Genomic DNA, 6,684 nt, shown 5'->3' with positions numbered 1-6,684 from the left:
TTTTTTTCCTGTGTAAGTAAATAAAAATAATTGTCTGTTTGGAAGATTGGCATTATTTTGAAGCTGTTTCCACTGCATTTGTGTACGTGTTTTGAAACATAGAGGTGTCTGTTATCTGCAATTTTGATGTTGCTCTTATGTAAGGCCACTCTATTGCTGAAATTTTTGGTGGTGCCTATGTAGGATTTGTTGCATGCTGTGCATCTTAGTGCGTATACTACATTTCTGGAGGTGCAATTTAGATCCTTTTTTATTTTGAATGTTTGTGTTGGGTTTTTGAATGTGTATGTGTTTCCTTCTATTATTATGTCGCATACTCCACACCGCGGTTTGTTCCATTTTGTAACCCCTTTTGTAGTATGTGGGACGAGTTTTGAGGAAGTTAGGACTTAAAACACATCCTCTTCTCCTCTCATTCTCTCTTTGTATATGTATATATATATATAGATATAGATAGATAGATAGATAGATAGATAGATAGATAGAGAGAGAGAGAGACAGACAGATGGATATATATATATATATATATATATATATATATATTTATATATTAAATAGGCTCTCCCGTCAATTTCGACGTATGAGGTTCCGCCAAAACAACCAAGTTGTTCGGAAATCCACACAGATTATTTGTTTTTGGTGGTCAAGGCTTTGTGTTGAACCATGCACACTTTTTTGAATTACTGCTAACCTTTGTCGGTGCGAGTGACTGCCACAGGATAGAGTATACAATAAAGCACAGGTTTTTTTTACACCAGTTTCCTTCTCATAGATACATTAACGAAGATACTTACCTGGAAAACTCGGCGCGGTATATACAGCCTAGACTTACAAAAAACTTACAAAAATATTTATACGCCGATGTGATTTCCTTTTCGTATGAAATCGTATGATATATATATATATATATATATATATATATATATATATATATATATATATATATATATATATATATTCAAGCACATCTGATTGACCACGACAGAGTTATATTTTTTCCGATTTTTCTGGATTCCATTCGTCGAGCGGTCAATTAATTTCAACAGGTATGTTGTATAAAATGACGCCCAAACATCGCTGTTCAGTTATATTCTCAAACGCTTTGTCAAACGTTTTAATATATATATATATATATATATATATATATATATATATATATATATATATATATATATATATGTAAATATGTACATAAACTTATGAACAGTGCATAGGGCTAAACTGCTAGCATATATATATATATATATATATATATATATATATATATATATATATATATATATATATATAAAGGAACAAACCGTATTATGTGTTCATCAACGTTTCGTCTTTATTTCGAGGCTTCCTCTGGATGAATGAGATTAAGAAACAAAAATACCAGTACAAAATATTTGAAAATGTTTCACGTGCACAGTGTGATGCGGTTCTATTTAAGAGAAACGGAAAAAGACGTAGGGAATTCAAAAAGGAGGGGGAGGGCTGGCGCTGTTAAAGAGAGAGAAATTTTAGTGACGTCTTATAGTCGTAATGTAATTTTAAAAATATGAACATAGTTAATATTCTTACTGGAAAAAGATATATCTGTTGAAATTCAGATATAGGTTTGTAACAGAAATGAAATGAGTGTTTTTTTTATGTAATTTATTGATTGAGATTATGTGCTAATTATTACAGGGGAGTGTTTGAATGGTGTAGACACAGGTTAACCTTCTCACACCATTCAAACACCCCCTGTAATAATTAACACATAATCTCAATCAATAAATTACATAAAAAACACTCATTTCATTTTTGTTACAAACCTATATTTGGATTTCAACAGATATATCTTTTTTCCAGTAAGAATATTTTGTACTGGTATTTTTTGTTTCTTAATCTCATTCATCCAGAGGAAGTCTCGAAATAAAGACGAAACGTTGATTAACACATAATACGGTTTGTTGCTTTTTATTTCTCTATTTTGTCGGAATACTATTTCCATTATTTTCATCATATATATATATATATATATATATATATATATATATATATATATATATATATATATATATATATATATATATATTAAAAGAACTTCTAAGATTATATATATACATATATATATATATATATGCTAGATGAAAGATAATGTTTTATATATATATATAGAGAGAGAGAGAGAGAGAAAATAAAAAAGGAACAAACCGTATTATGTGTTCACCAACGTTTCGTCTTTATTTCGAGACTTCCTCTGGGTGAATGAGATTAAGAAACCAAAAAATATACCAGTACAAAATATTTGAAAAAGTTTCACGTGCACAGTGTGACGCAGTTCAATTTAAGAGAAACGGAAAATTGATGTTGGAAATTCAAAAAGGAAGGGGGGCTGGCGCTGTTAAAGAGAAGGAAATTTTAGTGACGTCATATAGTCGTTAATTTAATTTTAAAACTATGAACGCAAGTTTATATTCTTATTGGGAAAAAGATATATCTGTTGAAATTTAAATATAAGTTTGTAACAGGAATGAAATTAGTGTTTTTTATGTAATTTATTGATTGAGATTATTTGTTAATTATTACAGGGGGTGTTTGAATGGTGTGAGAAAGTTAACCTGTGTCCACAGTTAAATAATGTTCTTTTAATAACAGTTTACTTATTAATGGCGCTATGTTATAGAAACCTCCACGTTGTTTAATAGTGCTTGAAATTGCGATAAGCGCAGATTAAAGGAGTCTCCGGCGCGGTTTATTTGAAATAAATTTAACTACTTTTGCTTGTTTAAAATCAAAGGTGTGGTTATGTTGCAATGAATGAGAGAATAATGCACTTAGAGAATTGCTATTTTTTATATCTCTTTTGTGTTCATTGAGCCTTTTTTCCAATTTACGCTGAGTTTCACCAACGTATTTATGATGGCAATTATGGCAAGGAATAGTATATATACCTCCATCGGAAACTGGTTTGTTATAGAGATGTTTCGTGGTTTTTAATATATGTCTTATGGTTAGTGATGTGGTTTGTACGATAGGAATTTTTAGTTTGTTTAGTGTGTTATAGATTATTGTATTATTGGTGTGTGTAGGTAAAAGAAGATGTCTGTTTATGAGAGAAAGGTCTGGTGTGTATGATTTTTTATTATTATTTATTCTGGAAAATATTTGTGTGGCTTTTCTCTTAGCATAGAGGAATATTATGTAGGGAGTTAGGCAGCAAGATGTCTGTTCGCATGACACTTGAATATCTGCATTTCAGTACAGTACAGGGAAACAGAGACAAGGGAGAGAATTCTAAAGTATATCAGTTTGGAAAAAAAAACTGTTTGAGTAGAAGGGCTTCCATTATCCATGGGTTTCTACAGTGTAAGGGTTTTGTGGCTTGTCGGATTATTCGATGGCATTTACGTCGGGGAGGGGGCTTAGAATTCGTCAATTTCTGCCCAGTTTTTACTTTCTGTATCCGTTTCATAAAACACATTGTTTTTTAAACTATTTTTTATCGTTCTAATACTATACCTATCTCTCTTTATTTTCTTTTTATCTATCTATCTATCTTTATTTTCTATTTATATGTCTATCTATCTATCTATCTATCTATCTGTCTTTATTTTCTATTTATATGTCTATCTATCTATCTATCGTTATTTTCTATTTATATATTCTATTTATCTATCTATCTATATTTCTGTTTATCTATCTATCTCTCTTTTTTTTTCTATTTATATATCTATCTATCTCTCTTCCTTTTCTTTTTATATATCTATCTTTCTTTTCTTTTTATCTATCTCTCTTTCTTTTCTTTTTATCTATCTCTCTTTCTTTTCTTTTTATCTATCTTTCTTTCTTTTCTTTTTATCTATCTCTCTTTCTTTTCTTTTTATCTATCTCTCTTTCTTTTCTTTTTATCTATCTCTCCTTCTTTTCTTTTTATATATCTCTCTTTCTTTTCTTTTTATATATCTATCCATCTCTCTTTCTTTTCTTTTTATATATCTATCTATCTTTCTTTTCTTTTTATCTTTCTTTCTTTTCTTTTTATCTATCTCTCTTTCTTTTCTTTTTATCTATCTCTCTTTCTTTTCTTTTTATCTATCTCTCTTTCTTTTCTTTTTATCTATCTCTCTTTCTTTTCTTTTGATATATCTATCCATCTCTCTTTCTTTTCTTTTTATATATCTATCTATCTATCTCTCTTTCTTTTCTTTTTATATGTCTATCTATCTATCTTTCTTTTCTATTTATATATCTATCTATCTCTCTTTCTTTTCTTTTGATATATCTATCCATCTCTCTTTCTTTCTTTTTTATATATCTATCCATCTCTCTTTCTTTTTTATATATATATCTCTCTTTCTTTTCTATGTATATGTCTATCTATCTGTTCTATTCATATATATATATATATATATGTATCTCTCTCACTTTTCTCCTAGTTTCACACACATCCCCTTCTTTTTCTCTTTATCAGTCAACTTGTTAACTCCCCCTATCTTTCCCAGCCCGTCTCCCCGTGTCTCTCATAGAGACATTTTATCTTCTCTGTGAAGATTTGGATTTCATGATTATTACGTGATAAAAAATTCCTTAAAAAAAAAAAACTTTGAAATTCATCTAAATATCAAATAACATTCACTGAACCGAAGATTGAAATGCTTACGTCATTTGTTATTTACACTCGGTTGAACACGAACTCTGTACATGCCAAGCATACTATCGACTATAATAATAAAGTATTAGACAACTTAAAATATAGATGATCATCAACAATTAACAAATAGTTATTTTAATAGCTTAATAAAGTATAAGACAACTTAAAATATAGATGATCATCAACAATTAACAAATAGTGATTTTAATAGCTTAATAAAGTATTAGACAACTTAAAATATAGATGATCATCAACAATTAACAAATAGTTATTTTAATAGCTTAATAAAGTATTAGACAACTTAAAATATAGATGATCATCAACAATTAACAAATAGTGATTTTAATAGCTTAATAAAGTATAAGACAACTTAAAATATAGATGATCATCAACAATTAACAAATAGTGATTTTAATAGCTTAATAAAGTATAAGACAACTTAAAATATAGATGATCATCAACAATTAACAAATAGTGATTTTAATAGCTTAATAAAGTATTAGACAACTTAAAATATAGATGATCATCAACAATTAACAAATAGTGATTTTAATAGCTTAATAAAGTATTAGACAACTTAAAATATAGATGATAATCAACAATTAACAAATAGTTATTTTAATAGCTTAATAAAGTATTAGACAACTTAAAATATAGATGATAATCAACAATTAACAAATAGTGATTTTAATAGCTTAATAAAGTATAAGACAACTTAAAATATAGATGATCATCAACAATTAACAAATAGTGATTTTAATAGCTTAATAAAGTATTAGACAACTTAAAATATAGATGATCATCAACAATTAACAAATAGTTATTTTAATAGCTTAATAAAGTATTAGACAACTTAAAATATAGATGATCATCAACAATTAACAAATAGTGATTTTAATAGCTTAATAAAGTATAAGACAACTTAAAATATAGATGATCATCAACAATTAACAAATAGTGATTTTAATAGCTTAATAAAGTATTAGACAACTTAAAATATAGATGATCATCAACAATTAACAAATAGTTATTATAATAGCTTAATAAAGTATAAGACAACTTAAAATATAGATGATCATCAACAATTAACAAATAGTGATTTTAATAGCTTAATAAAGTATAAGACAACTTAAAATATAGATGATCATCAACAATTAACAAATAGTGATTTTAATAGCTTAATAAAGTATTAGACAATTTAAAATATAGATGATCATCAACAATTAACAAATAGTGATTTTAATAGCTTAATAAAGTATAAGACAACTTAAAATATAGATGATCATCAACAATTAACAAATAGTGATTTTAATAGCTTAATAAAGTATTAGAAAACTTAAAATATAGATGATCATCAACAATTAACAAATAGTTATTTTAAGAGCTTAATAAAGTATAAGACAACTTAAAATATAGATGATCATCAACAATTAACAAATAGTTATTTTAATAGCTTAATAAAGTATAAGACAACTTAAAATATAGATGATCATCAACAATTAACAAATAGTTATTTTAATAGCTTAATAAAGTATTAGACAACTTAAAATATAGATGATCATCAACAATTAACAAATAGTGATTTTAATAGCTTAATAAAGTATAAGACAACTTAAAATATAGATGATCATCAACAATTAACAAATAGTTATTTTAATAGCTTAATAAAGTATAAGACAACTTAAAATATAGATGATCATCAACAATTAACAAATAGTTATTTTAATAGCTTAATAAAGTATAAGACAACTTAAAATATAGATGATCATCAACAATTAACAAATAGTGATTTTAATAGCTTAATAAAGTATAAGACAACTTAAAATATAGATGATCATCAACAATTAACAAATAGTTATTTTAATAGTTTAATAAAGTATTAGACAACTTTAAATACAGATGATCATCAACAATTAACAAATAGTGATTTTAATAGCTTAATAAAGTATAAGACAACTTAAAATATAGATGATCATCAACAATTAACAAATAGTTATTTTAATAGTTTAATAAAGTATAAGACAACTTAAAATATAGATGATCATCAACAATTAACAAAT

Source organism: Euprymna scolopes, chromosome 46 (genome assembly GCF_053919585.1).
Source record: "Euprymna scolopes isolate OS-2025 chromosome 46, ASM5391958v1, whole genome shotgun sequence".
In the NCBI taxonomy this organism is placed as follows: domain Eukaryota; kingdom Metazoa; phylum Mollusca; class Cephalopoda; order Sepiida; family Sepiolidae; genus Euprymna; species Euprymna scolopes.
This window is presented reverse-complemented; position numbering follows the sequence as displayed.